At 44.0% G+C, this 15421-nt stretch overlaps 1 protein-coding gene across 22 annotated transcripts in view; it reads right to left on the bottom strand.

The window, feature by feature from the left end:
* Positions 1–15421, bottom strand: part of Rbfox1 (RNA binding fox-1 homolog 1) — a 1543972-nt gene that overhangs the window by 960154 nt on the left and 568397 nt on the right. The gene's annotated exons all lie outside the window — the stretch shown is intronic.

Raw genomic sequence — 15421 nt, 5'->3', positions numbered from 1 at the left:
GTTGAAACCAACAATGCAATGGTAATGATAAAGATGTGCTGGGATGATGGTGATGGTGGCTGTGGTGATGGTGGGCATGCTGATTGTACTAATCACAATCTATATTGGCAATAATCATGGTGGAGATGAAGGACAGTGGTGGAAGTGGTGCTATAGTTATGATGGTGTCAAGGGTGGGCAGATAGTGATGGTGGTGACTGTAGTGACGATGGTGTAGCACTTGTAGTGATGACCATTGTAGGAATGCTGGTGGAAGCTGATGATAGTGATGATGATGATGAAGGTGCTGCTGCTGCTGCCACTGGTGGTGGTACTAGGGGTAGTGATGGTAGAGGAGGTGATGATGGTGGAGGAGGTGGTGGTGGTGAAGGAGGAGGAGGAGGTGGTGGTGGAGGAGGTGGTGGAGGTGGTGGTAGAGAGGTGGTGGTGGTGGTAGAGGTGGTGGTAGAGATGGTGGTGGAGATGGTAGTGGTGGTATTAAAGGTGGTAGCAGTTGTGAAGGTGGTGGTGGAGGTGGTGGTGATGATAGTGGAGGTGGTAGAGGAGGAGGTGATGCTGGTGGAGGAGAAGGTGGTGGTGGAGGTGGTGGTGATGATAGTGGAGGTGGTGGAGGAGGAGGTGATGCTGGTGGAGAAGAAGGTGGTGGTGGAGGTGGTGGTGATGATAGTGGAGGTGGTGGAGGAGGAGGTGATGCTGGTGGAGAAGAAGGTGGTGGTGGAGGTGGTGGTGATGATAGTGGAGGTGGTGGTAGAGGTGGTGGTACAGGTGGTAGTGGTGGAGGTGGTCGTGATAGTGGAGGTGGTGAAGGAGGAGGTGATGCTGGTGGAGGAGATGGTGCTGGAGGTGTGGTGATAGTGGTAGAGGAGGAGGTAGTAGTGGTGGCGATGGCAATGATGATATGATGTGGTCATGCTAGTGATGGTTGTTGTTGGTAACTGAAATAAAAATATTTATTTGATGATAGTAATAGTGGTGATGATAATGGTGGTGACACTGATGAGGCTAAAGAAAACTTACTTAAATGGAGGAGAACTCTATCCCTGATATAACAGTGATAGAAACCTGGTGTGGCAAGTCCTTTTGTATATGTGTTGTTTTTATTGGTTAATGAATAAAGAAACTGCTTTGGCCTGTTATAGGGCAGAATAGAGCTAGGTAAGAAAACTAAACTGAATGCTGGGAAAAATTAGCTGGAGTCAGAGAGAAGCCATGTAGCTACCACAAGAGACAGATGTACCAGAACCTTGCTAGTAAGCCACAGCCACATGGCAATACACAGATCAATAGAAATGGGTTAATCAAAGATATAAGAGTTACCAAGCAATACACTTAAGTAATTGACCAAGCAATGATTTTAAATAATATAGTTTCTGGGAGGCCAGGAACCAACAAGAAGGGTCTCCAAAAAGAAACCAGCTACTAATCACTATTTAACTAGGTGTCAAAGGGTTGGAAACATAAGGACACACAAAATTATGAAAAACTGTGTCTGTGAAGATACCGACAATGCTCACAAAAGCACCAGACTCAGGGCTGGAGAAGTTCTGTCTTGATCTGGTTCATAACCTCCCCTATGAAGATAGTATAGGTACTGCCCTAGAGTCTACAGATAGAACCAATACTAAAATTTAGCCAGGAAAGCTAGAATGTCAAGAGATTGCTCCAGTGGAAGAATGGAAAAGGCTGGGCATAGGAATCACACATCACACACAGATTAGTGACTGAGCAACTGAATTCCAAGAGCCAAGATAACTGCATCTGGAAGGAAAGAACGTGGCGGAGACTCTATTCTTCTCTTAATGGCAAAGCTCATTTCTCTTGCCTATGTCAATAGATGGGAGCTAGAAACAGAATTTTTCCAAGAAGGGAAACTTGGGCATTTGCATTAATTTTCCCACGTACAGTATAAGGTTGCTTGGCAGAAAGCATCTGGGCATTTTCCATAAATGAATTCATTTATTTTGGTGGGAAATGAGATTCTTTCCTATGGGCACGTTACTGGAAAGGAGCACTCCAAGGATGAATGTATTTCTGAGTAATAAGCAGCAAACATTGCATTTACAGGGAAAACCAGGCACTGAAGAAACAACTATTATACAATCTGTAGTTCTTTTTTTTGTTAAATATTTATTTATTTATTTATTATGTATACAATATTCTGTCTGTGTGTATACCTGCAGGCCAGAAGAGGGCACCAGACTTCATTACAGATGGTTGTGAGCCAATATGTGGTTGCCGGGAATTGAACTCAGGACCTTTGGAAGAGCAGGCAATGCTCTTAACCACTGAGCCATCTCTCCAGCCCCCAATCTGTAGTTCTTATCATGGGTTTTCATCAAGTCAAGGCACAACTGTCATTGAAATCCAGCTAAGTGGCCCTTGTCTGAAGCCTGGGTCTCACAGACCACAGGCATCACAATGCTAATTCCCCTGAATAAGCCTCTCTAAGAAGTACGACAAATAATTGGATTGTGTTATTGGGATCCAAGAATCTGTATTTTTTAGGTATGAACAACCTCAAAGGTGCTGAAGACTTCATACTTAATTTATAGATTCCAAATGCAAAATGATTAAGGAAAAGTCTCACATCAGACCGATGTAATTAGCTAAGGTGACATCAAAATGGAGTCAGGGGCCTCATCTGACTGGTGTCCTCACAGTAAAATGGCCTTGAGAAGACAGAGACTGGGGAGAATGTAAGGCGAAAATGAAGTCAGATGGGCAGGATGTGTCTGTGTGCAAACAAACATCAAAGGTTGTGTCACGCCAGAAGAAGGTAGAAAAGAGGCTTGGGGAAGAAACGTCTTCATGGGAAATGGGGGAAAGAAAATATGCCGTTGTTTTAAATCAATTTCTTTTATTCTAAACCAGCTATCTTGTGGTATTTTCTTACAGCAGCCACAAGACATCAAGAAAGCACCTCATGTGATCAGCTCGACTCATCTGGTCCTGATTAATGTGTATCAGACCCATCTTGCCTCTCTCCACTGGAATTAGGAACATGCACTATCAGGTATTTTTACACAGGCTCTGGAAATAGCACCTTGCCCACTGTGATATTAAAGAACATCATTATCCACTTACCATCTGATTTCAAACATGAGACACACTATCCTCACCTTGATCATGCCACGCAAGGCAACATGAGCATCGTCACATAGTAGAACTTGGTTTGCATCTGATTATGTTGAAAACTATCTCACACTGCACAGCATGCTTTAAACACGCCATGTTGTGTACACCAAACATGAGAACTGTTTAATACAGTTGCCACCATGTAGAAAACACAGTACTTGCCCATTTCTAGCTGCTTAAGCCAAGGCGCGCTCTCTCTCTCTCTCTCTCTCTCTCTCTCTCTCTCTCTCTCTCTCGCTCTCTCGCTCTCTCGCTCTCTCGCTCTCTTTCTCTCTCTCTCTGTCACAGACCATTTCCCTTCCTGAGCATTCAAATCACTCACACTGCCTCTTCCACAAGATGCTCCTTCTAGAGCATTCTTTTCCAAACTGAAGATCCTTTAGCAGAGATAACAGTACAATGCATGACAGAGAAGCTCTTGGTGGGAAAGCATCTTGGGTGCTGATGCTGACGGTTGCCTTGTGGAGGACCCCCCCACACACACACCACCCATCATGTGTGTATATCAAGGCACACACTGCCAGTGTGAAGAATTAGTCGGTCCTGACAGAACCCGTGCACTGGTATTCATCACAAAGATGCAAAGCATACACAGATGCAGAGGTCTGTACCTGCCTCCACTCTCTTGGCTCCTGATATTGCAAAAGGGGGCTTTGTCTAATTGGGTTCAGTAATCTTGGTCTTCGGCTTTGAGGAGACAGCCTCCTGGAACAAACACATATCTTAAACACCAGAAAACTGACTTCCCCAGCCTTAATAATAGCTAACCATCCGATTTTAACTGTCCCGTAACCACAGCTTCAGCTGTGAGATAACGTATGGCTAACAATTACGGAAGTCTATGTTAATTAGACATTTGCCCATCCTCATATGTATGCATGCCATGTGCATCGACTTCTGCATGCTATGCCTGTTTAGTGTTTGGGGGAGTAGAAGCGCAGCTAATTCTATTAAATATGCATAACTGGCGGGGGCGGGGGCTGATGTAGAGTGCTTGTCTTGCATGCGCAATGTCTGAATCCCACCCCTAACAGTCCAGAAGATTGGCACGGTGACACATCCTAGTCCTCGGTGGGCGGGGGCAGGAGGATCAGAAGTTCAAAGGGCACCCTGGGATATAGAAGATCCTGGGTAAAAATAACATTATCATAATAAAAATATCCAGCAACTGCAGAACAGCGCATTAACTGCGGATAATTGACTCAAATGCTTGTGAGTGAACAAACGCATTATCTTGTTTTTATAAATGTATTTATTTGTGTGCATATGCACATGTATACAGTTCTTGTGAACACATGTTCATAAGAACACATGTCTTGGAAGCTGGAGAGATGGCTCAGTGGTTAAGAGCATTGCCTGCTCTTCCAAAGGTCCTGAGTTCAATTCCCGGCAACCACATGGTGGCTCACAACCATCTGTAATGAGGTCTGCTCTGCTGCCCTCTTCTGGTGTGCAAACACACACAGACAGAATATTGCATACCAAATAAATAAATAAATATTTAAAAAAAAGAACACATGTCTTAACACATGTTCACAGCTGATATCAGGATGATGTTTTCAATTGCTTTTATATCTTACGTTTTTTTTTTGTTTTTGCTTTTGATTTTTTTTGTTGTTGTTGTTTTTGTTTTGATTTGAGACAGGGTCTCTAACTGAAAACAGAGCTCACCATTTTGGCTAGACTGACCGGTCCGCAAGTCACTGAAGACCTACAGGATCAGGTGATGCTCCACCAGCCTTTTACTTGTGTGCTATGGGTCTGGGCTTAGATCCCCAGGGCTTGCACAGCAGGCTCTTTACCCACTGAGTCATCTCTTTAGCCACTCATTTGCTTGTGGCAACAGGAAGCCCAGAGGTTAAATACAAATCATTACAATTACAGGACCTGTTCTGGAGGAAATGTCTGATACTGAGCCTTAGAAAGGAAAATGCAATGAGCATGCAGCCTATTGGAGGATAGATGGTAAAGGGACTGGGCACAGTGCTGTCTGGATACCCATGCCATGGAACATCATTCAGACTGGAAAAGAAGGGAACATCTCCCATAGCAGAGATGGAGCTTGAGGACATCCTGCAAGTGAAATAAACCAAAGGCACATACTCCACAACATAAATAAGGGGCATTTTGGAACATAGATCCACAGAGATGAGACTGGCAGGCTTGGGAAAACTACAGGGAATAGGGAACAGTTTGATGTTAGTCTAATGTGCAAGTTGCCAACTTTTGGCCTGAAATTCTGTTATTTGGAGCCTTGAAGAATGCAGAAATTATGACACAACATTCAACAAATGCATGCAAAAACTGCTCACCCCATTTTGCATACAAGAAAACTAATGAGTCTAAAAATGGCCCCAGTCAGCCCACAGTCACTGAGGCTCAGGCCAGTTACTTTCGTGGCCCCCTTTCCTGGAAGAGTCACGAGATCTGTGTGTGCCTTCACTTGTAACCATTGCTTGCCCTCATACAACGGTGCCCAAAGTGATTGTTTTAAAATGGCACACTTAATGGGCTGGCGGGATGGCTCAGCATGTAAGGGAGCTGGCTGCCAAGCCAGATGACCTGAATTCAGTCCTGAGGACCCACGTGGTTGAGGGAGAGAACTGACTCCAACTGGTTTGGACCCCACACATGTCAGGGCACTCGTTCACCAGCACACACAGAATCACCCGCCTGAGCTCAAGGCAGACTACGTGGTAAAGCAAAGTGAAAGAGGACAGTGGGTATCGGGAAATTTCTCCTCTGTGTTTCTGGTATTTTCTAGACACATTCGCATTAAATCCATTCCAGACTCTAGACACTGAAGTCTGTTATCTGGCTGTGGGGGTGGGGTGTCCAGGAGCAGGGTGCCATGGAGCTCAAGCTGTCCTGGGTTCATGATTATCCCCCTGCCTCAGCCTCCCAAGCACTGAGATTTCACTTACGCAGTACCTCAATTCATTTCGAAGATGATTGTTCAGCGTAGCAAGGGTAGAAACTGTGCCTCCTGGCAGTAGGCAGTCCTGGTGTTCTGCTGCCAACTCTTGAAGTAGAATATTTGTGCACAACAAAACTTTCAAAGCTGAATAAAGGCACAGGTATCTGATGAAAACATTCTCTATTCTTGGATTGCCTATTAGCAGGGAGACAAGGTTATCCATATTTCTTGGTATTGGCAATACCTCTGGAATCATTTAACTATGTATGAAAACCACAAAAGGCTGAGATAATTAGCCCTGTTCTTGAGTAGGCACACATAGGGGCACAAACAAAGGGATGGGTGAAGATGGGGAGAAACAGAGGTAAACAGAGGGAGGGGCATAGAAGTGCAAATGGGAAAACTGAGGCTGAACTATTCAGATTAGTGGATTTATAAACAGAAGGGCTTCTGGGGTGCCTAGCATCTAGATAGAGAGGAAGAGGGGGAGGTGGGAGGGAGAAGGAGAGAGAGATGAAGAGGAACAGAGAGGAACAGAGGAAGCAAAAGAGAACACAGTACGAAATAGTCTGGTCATTATAACACAAAATAAAACATTGTATTCTGATGCTTCATTTTTAAAAATTCTAGAAGACAAACTAGGATTTTTCTTTCTTTTTACCCCTAATATTCTAAATTAGGACATCTCTAGAAGATTCAAAATCATCCCTACATCTTTCTCTGGTTCCTGGACATCAGTAAGCAGATGACCAATTCTTCCGGGAACTCATTAAAAAACGGAGACTCCTGAGTTCCCTTCTAGGCATTGCTACTGAGAAAGGTCTGGGAGATAATGAGCTGGAAACATTTAAGAATGTGTGGCTGGAGTCTGAGGTGTGGAACTGGGTCCACGAAGCTAAATTGTGCCTGGGTTAGCTGCCGCAGTTCTTGCTCTACAAGGACAAGAGCTCTCATTGCACCCCAGGAACGTGTGTAAAAAGCTAGGCGTGGTAGGCCACTGGTAATCCCACCACTGGGTGGTAGAAGCCACAGCCTTCAGTTGTGTATCCACTGGTGACCTCACCAGGCTCCAATGAACAGTTCCTCTGCTAGTTTATTTATGCCAACTTGATACAACTCTAGACATATTTAGGAAGAGGAACCCCAGCTGAGAAAATGCCACCGCCAGATCGCCTATAGGCAAGCCCAGGGAAATTTTTCTTAATTAGTCACTGATGTGGGAAGGTCCAGCTCACTGTGTGTGGTGTCACCCCTGGGCTGGTGGCTCCTCTGCTGTGTAAGAGAGCAAGATAAGGAAGCCACAGGGAACAAGCCAGGAAGCAGTATCTTCCAATGGCCTCCGTTCACTTCCTGACTCCAGGTTTCTGCCTTGACTTTCTCCCAGAACTCCCTTCATGATGGACTACAATGGCAAACTGAAATAAGCTGATTTTAGTCATAGTCCTATTCATCACAGCAATAGAAATCAAACTGAGACAGCCCCAGTGCAGTGGCCTCCCTACAAGTGGATCACACCGCAAAAATGAAAGTCATGAGCCTGGGAAAAGGCAGCTGGGGAGGAAAGGGACTCGATAGAGCTGGCTAGAGAGAAAACACAGGTTGGTGAGATAGAGTAACTAAAGCGCACTAAAGATGTGCATGTAACTATCAAAGAACTAAATTTTCAAAATGAAAAAAATTCAAGTCTGTGAAGGTACAAGTACCCCCCCCGGGGGGGAGCACTTGCTCCAGTGAGGTGAGAGCACAATGCTTACGGCCAAACTTTATGAACGGAACACCTGGCAAATGGAATTCGAGGGACATCTGTCAGCATCTATAAAACACCCAAACAGCAGGACCTGGAGTCGGAAGTGCAGCCAAGTCTCCAGATGTTAACCCTAAAACTAGACCTGTCTCAGCACCCAAACATCACAGCCCAGCTGTTCTCATCGGTAGGAGGAAGGGGGCAGAATGAGGCTGTCCTTGTCCCTTGCACAGCCAGCTGAAACCTTGGCTGTCTGCCCTCCTCAAGAGCCTCACCTATGTTGATTCCCATCACCACCTATAGGGGATATGTGCATTTTCTCTAGAGAGGGACTAGAACACTGTTTATCTGGGTTATTTGCTTTGGTCTGGTTCTGGGGCTCAAACACAGGACCCAGAGAACAATATCCAAATGTTCTACCATCTAGCCATAAACCAAGCCTAGCGCTGGGATTTTTAAGAGCTCTCTGGGTGATTTTGACATATGTAGGTTTTATAATCTAGCTGCAAGAGCAAGAGTCCTAAATTCAGGTCTACACAGAATGTAGACACAGATCTTTTTCTTTGCAAGACATGGTAGCCAGACTTCTTATCAACAGGCTCATTCAACATTCAAAACAGAGCTATTTGTATAAGAGTCTGTCTGGGTGGGAGAAGTGAAGTTCTTATGACCTGTGCTTCATTCCCATTGGCCACCCTCCCTCTTAAGCCACTTATTACACTAGGGTCATGCTTCTAGGTCTCTGGATCCATCCTTTGTACATCCTGCCCTTAATCAATGACAAGATTCAGACCCATCTCACAGCCCCTCTTTAGAGTAGGAAAAGAATGATTCAAAGAGTTTGCCATGGTGACGGTGGTTTCCCCATGTGCAACTCTATATTATGTTACTTATTTTGGTTGCTTCTAGGATAGAGGAAATGACATGATGCCGATGAGAGAACACTGGCAGAAATTAATGGAATCGTTATTTTTTTGTAATCTGTGCCATTGATAAAACGTTTTGGTGAGCACTCTGTCTACCCTAGGCCGTGAGGATCATTCTCCAGCTGTACATTGTTGCCTACCCATTAAAGGGCTTCAGGAAGGAGTCTTCATTGCTCATGAGAAAAAATGGGTTTTTCTTGCTTTTTTGTAAGACTCAACCAAAGCAGCAGAAAGTCACAAAAGGGATGAAGCCAGGACTGGAGTAGCAGTCCAGTTGATGAAGTACTTGGCTAACAAGCATGCAGACCTGAATTCAACCCCCATAACCCACATAAAAAGATGGGCAGGTGGCTACATCCTAGAATCCAAGTGTTAAGGAGATAGAGACAGGATCCTGGGGACTCACTGGCTAAGCCCAACCACACTTGCATAATGTGGGAACTTCAGCTATCAGTTAGAGAAACTATCACAGAACTCATGGTAGATGGTACTTAAAGAATAATACCTAAAGTTGATCTCTGATTGCTTCATGCATTCACACCACAGGAGTATGCACACATACACACACATGTACATGTATATACACACACAAAGATTCAAATACCATACATACACATATGCACACACAGGTACACTCACATGTACATGCATATACAAACAGGCATACAGGTACACAATATGTAGTATGCATGTGTATACACAGAGAAGCACATACATACATGCAAACACATGTACACACCACATACACACACTCATTCAGAAACACTGCACAAATAAACACAATTGCTCACACACATGTGTGTGTGCGTGCACACATACACACAGACACACGAGGACAGAGTCCTGATTAGTGCAGAAGGATTGCATTTTCAAGTCCAGATACAGTTGACACATGAGCATATGATCATCTGCACTTCAGTGGATACCAAGACACCTTGCATGAAAACCTGATGGAAGCAGGCAGAAGAGGACTCTCCAAGGCTCCCGCATCCAGCACTGGTCAGCACCCTGTCCTGCAGGCGGGCTCTCTGAGGGAGCAGCATGAAATCCTGAGGTCAGCACTGAGATTGAGCACATATTGATCCCCCTGCCTTCTAAACAGAGGACCGAGCAGAGTCCTAAGGCAGGGCTGTATCTTCTGTTCAAATCTGCTTTGCTTGGTACTTAAAAGCAACTTGTGACAACAGCATCAGGAAATGAAAGGTCAAACACAGACATATTAGACTTTATCACACGTAGACACAATTGTGTACCCAAAGACTCCATCAAAAGCCTCCTTCAGAACAGGGGCATATATTTATAAGTCAAGTGTATAAAACACCTGATATATTAAATGATATCCAAAATATAGAAAGATCTCCTAAAACCCAACAACTAACAATACAATTGGAAACAGACAAAGAATCCAAACACTAATTTCTCTACAGAAGATATGAAAATTAAGCTGGGATGGGACTCATGCAGTACAGTGCTTAAACAGTAGGCATGAAGCTTTGGGTTCAGTCCTCAGCGATACATAAAGCTGACTGTAGGGGTGCATGTCTCTAGTGTCGGGTCTAGGAAAGAGGAGGAGAAGGAGTTCAAAGCCACACTCAGCTACATAAAGACTTGGAGGCTAGCCTGGGGTACACAAAACCCTTAAAAGAAAATAAATGCAAGATGAGGAGCAAAGAAAAGGAAGGTAAAGGGAAGGCGAGGAGAGAGGTACTGGAAATCTGGAAGAGAGGAAAAAATGGGGGTGATAGAGAAGAGGGAGGAGTAGTGGAGGGGAAAGGGAGGACAAAAGGGGGATGCACATATGGACAAAGAACACATTAGGAAATGAACAGCGAAGAGAAAGGGAAGAGATGGAATCCGCTCCTTCTCATGCCGAGCTTGGTCATTCTCTCCCTTCTTTGATCCCCTGACCAGCATGGAGGTGAGTTAATGGCAGTGTTACGGTTGGGGGACCACTGTTATGTAAGACTCCTACTGTCTTCCCCTCCTCCTTTCAGCATCCTTCTATGTGCTCTAGGACAGATGTGGGAAGAACACAGATATGTTTGTTTAGGTTAAATCCAGCCCTTCCCCCTTGCTGATTCTTGTATCTGTGAATAATATATCTGGGGAGATGAGACCATGAGCCTGCTCTAGTCTCTGCACAGCTGAGGTCCAGAGTGACCTTTCTCTAAGGCCAGGGGCAGGAGGGAAGACAGAAAGAATGTACTGCCTCTAGCTGGAGCTGACTTCAGGGACAAGTGTGGCCAGCAGACCATGAGTCTATCTGCATTACTCTGTGTATTTAGAGATCTTTAAGGGCTCTATAGAAGTCAAAGGTCAAGGTTGCCTTCTGGTTCCCCTGGAGTTGAGCTGTGCTGTTGTCATGGTTTGTTTTAACTGTCAACTTGACACAATTTAGAACCATCTTTGTAGAAAGTGTCAATGAGGTATTACCCAGGTCAGGTTGGTCTGTGAGGGGTTTTCCAAAGTTGGCGTAACTAAGGTGAGAAGAATGGATTACATCATTTCACGGCTGGGCTATGAACTGCGTGAGGGTGAAATAAAAATGGCTGAGAACTAAGTACACATGAGTTCATTCGGTTTCCTTTACTCTTACCTGTGGATGTGTGTGACTGGCTGCTTAATGCTCTGCCTCGACTTCCCCACAGTGACGGACTGCACCCCAAAACTGAAACATAGAGCAAAACCTTTCTCCTTTAACTCGCTCTTTATCAGTTTTTGTTTCTTTATCGTGTTTTAATCACAGCGACAGAAATGAAATTCAGGTACCTTCAAAACAACTCAACTGAAATAATGACCAAGTGAATAAGAAAGGCTCCCCCAAACTCCCAGGACACCGTGGCCCTTAAAGAGCTTAAAAGCTGCACACTTATCTCTTGGGTTAGAGCCCAAGCTGGAATCACACACTGGCTCAATTAGTCTCTAGCAAAAAGAAAAGATTTCTATTTCATGATCTTAAAAAAATAAACCCAAATTGGGTATCTAATTCCTTTCTATTCTTCAATTTAAAACACAAAAGCATTAGAATTGGGTGAAAGGGTTATTTAAATCCCTAAGCCATTGCTACTCTGTGATTTCTGCTTTGACACAAAGTTTCGAAGGGTTTTTTCCTCTCTTTTCTTCAGTGCCCTTCTGCAGGAGCCGAGCTCTGGCTGTAATTATTTAAGGGGCTGTTTTCCTCAGTCATTGGATTCAGGACATGGCATGAGTGACTTTGTTTAGTCGTATTAGCAAGGTTTTACAGATCCGATCCCCCAGTTAATATCCCCAGGTATAATTCACAGGGGCAGCAGTTTAGTGCCTTTTAAAGAATTTTTCTCTCTCCTTCTTATGTTGCCTATGCCCATGATCCACATAAAAGAATATAATGCTTGCTCTTCTATTGTGTGTCCAAGAGGACAAACGCTTCAAAACAGGGATGTTTGCTAAGCACGCTGTCTGGAAACTTGTAATTCAGCCAGACTGAGATATTTAGGTGGATTCAGATTTATCCCCTTCGTTGTTTCAGCCTGCTTCCCCAGAACTGATGACAGGTTTAGAAGTCATATTAGCTGTCCTTTGAAGTAAATTACATCTTGTAATCACAGCACCGTTCATCGCTGGCCAGAGCAGTTATCAGCTGAAGGAAATAAAGGGTTTGGAGACCGTGCTATCTGTTTCCTTTCAGAAGCCAGAAGTCCTCTATCAACACAAGGGTGCGGAATGAGAGGGCGTCTTTTGAACGCTATAATAAGACATGATTGTAACAGCACATGGGAGGGCTGCTGTGGGCCTGTCTGGCAGCCAGCGGTTCGGCAGGAATAGGATGCAGCAGGCAATGGGGTGGGTGGTGTTGGAGGGGGGTCAGGGAGCAAGGAGGGAAACAGAAGCCCCAAGGTTCTGTCTGGCAGACGTCATGTTCGCATGCACATGTGTGTATGTATGTGTGTGCAGATATGTACACGTGTATGTGTATGAGTGTGTGTGTATGTATAGACCAGAAGACCAACCTCAGGTGCCGGTCACCTTTTCAAAAAGGTTCTCTTATTAGTTGGAGCTTGCCAAGTAAGCTAGGCCAGCTGGCCCAGAAACTCCAGGGATCCTCCTGTCTCTTCCTCTCACACATGGATTTCAAGCCCTCACCAACTGACACTGTTGTTTTAAACAAGGCTTCTGGTGATGGAATTTAGGTCCTTCTACTTCAATAGCAAGCACTTCTCAGACGGAGACATCTGCCCAGCCATAGTACCACTCATTTTAAGAAAAACTTTGAAAGGGGGAAAAAATAGAGACCATTCCCTAAACACTTAGTTGTTGGACCATTTAAGAGCTAAGAAAACCAAGACTGTAGTCTCAGTTCCCACAATGCACATTCTTTCTCTCTGTCTCTCTCTGTCTCTCTGTCTGTCTCTCTCTCTGTCTCTCTCTCTCTCTCTGTCTCTGTCTCTCTCTCTCTCTCTCTCTCTCTCTCTCACACACACACACACACACACACACACACACACAATAAAAAATAAAATAAAATATTTTAACCAAAAAAGAAAAAGGATGCCAGAAAGGCAGTGAATAAATTCCCAGCATCCTTATCAAACTATTCCATTAACCCTGCACTATGTGAAGATGCTGTGGCCCCAAGCTGCAATAAAATATCTGTGCATTTATGTGATGCGAATTCTGCTCAGGAGTGTTCTTGGATCACCAAGTTCAGTATCATGGCATGTCACTTCAGAATGCAACTGAAATAGCCCAACACTGCATGCCTTTGCTAATTTCACTTGCAAAGAATAGACCTAAAAGGTGCATGCAGCTTAATAATACATTCTTATCCAGCTTGGGAGAGGCCGAGTGCGGCTGAGATTTGTACCTCCAGACCCTGCTCTTAATCACCCTGCCACACAGTCGCTAAATAGAACTCCTGAGAATAATCAGAAGATAGAGCCTAAGTGTGTCTGTTTACAAAGGAAAAATCTAAGCCCAAATAGGTGGGGCCCACTGGGGTTACTAGACTGCGAACTTGTCCCTTCCCACTTGTGAGACACACCCAAGTTCTTAGACATGCCACTTGGCTTGTTTTTGTGGTTCCTATTATTCTGAGTTGCACAGGGTGTGTAAGATGGGTTCTACCTCATGGACAGAAGTGGCCTGCGGCCAGGAGATACTGGCATGCCCTTCACCAGCTTCCAGTTGTTGATACCAAATTCAGTCTCTATGAGATAGCTATTGCCACTCCATGCAAGTTTCAGAACCCAACCATGAGAGAACTCTGAGACTGCATCATGAAAAGTATTTAAGTCACAGAAGCTCACTTTACTTAAATTTGATGTGAAGTAACAGTATTGTCGCTATCGACACCCATGTTCCCCCTAATGCCCAGGAACATGTGTGATGTGTGCAGTAAATGTGTTTGGCTGAGGGGAAGTCAAATTGAAGTCCATAGAAAACACCAAAAGCTCACGTCAGATTATGTGAAGAACACCCAGGGCCACCCCCATTTTGCTTCCTAGAGAGAGCAAGTCTTTCAGTGTTGAGGTCGGTGTTTGCTAGTTCTCACCTGATAGCCAATAAATAAGTGAAACACAATCATGTTTTATGGCTTAACTCTTGTTTTTTTATGTCTTTTATTTTTATTTATTTCTTTTGTTACTAAATATTATTAAAAACCATTACTTGTAATGATTTATATATGTACATTTATATTTACACATGTGCATTATATATACACATACATTGATTACATAATTGTTAGTAATACAGTAAAATATGTATTATTAGTAATATGTAATATATATTACTAAATAGTAGCATGTAAATATATTCTTTAAAAATAAATATTCTTTAAAAACTATGGCTTGTATATTTTTGGGGGTCTGACTTACCTCACTCAGGATAGTGTTTTCTATTTCTGTCCATTTGCATGCAAAATTCAAGAAGTCATTGTTTTTTACTGCTGAGTAGTACTCTAATATGTATATATTTCATACTTTCTTCATCCATTCTTCCATTGAAGGGCATCTAGGTTGTTTCCAGGATCTGTTTCCAGCATCTAGGTTGTTTCCAGGAACATGGGATGTACTCACTCATAATTGGTTTCTAGCCATAAATAAAGGACATTGAGCCTATAATTCGTGATCCTAGAGAAGCTAAATAAGAAGGTGAACCCAAAGAAAAACATATAGGCATCCTCCTGGATATTAACCTTCATCAGGCGATGAAAGGAGACAGAGACAGAGACCCACATTGGAGCACCGGACTGAAATCCCAAGGTCCAAATCAGGGGCAGAAGGAGAGAAAGCACGAGCAAGGAACTCAGGACCACGAGGAGTGCACCCACACACTGAGACAATGGGAATGTTCTATCGGGAACTCACCAAGGCCAGTTGGCCTGGGTCTGAAAAAGCATGGAATAAAACCAGACTTGCTGAACATAGCAGACAATGAGGACTACTGAGAACTCAAGAACAATGGCACTGGGTTTTGATCCTACTGCACGTACTGGCTTTGTGGGAGCCTAGGCAGTTTGGATGCTCACCTTACTAGACCTGGATGGAGGTGGGTGGTCCTTGGACTTACCACAGGGCAGGGAACCCTGATTGCACTTCGGGCTGACGAGGGAGGGGGACTGATTGGGGGAGAGGGAAGGAAATGGGAGGTGGTGGCGGGGAGGAGGCAGAAATCTTTAATAAATAAACTATGGCTTGTATATTTATCTATATATCTATA

Source organism: Microtus pennsylvanicus, chromosome 11 (assembly GCF_037038515.1).
Source record: "Microtus pennsylvanicus isolate mMicPen1 chromosome 11, mMicPen1.hap1, whole genome shotgun sequence".
NCBI classification, from domain to species: domain Eukaryota; kingdom Metazoa; phylum Chordata; class Mammalia; order Rodentia; family Cricetidae; genus Microtus; species Microtus pennsylvanicus.
This window is presented reverse-complemented; position numbering and strand designations above follow the sequence as displayed.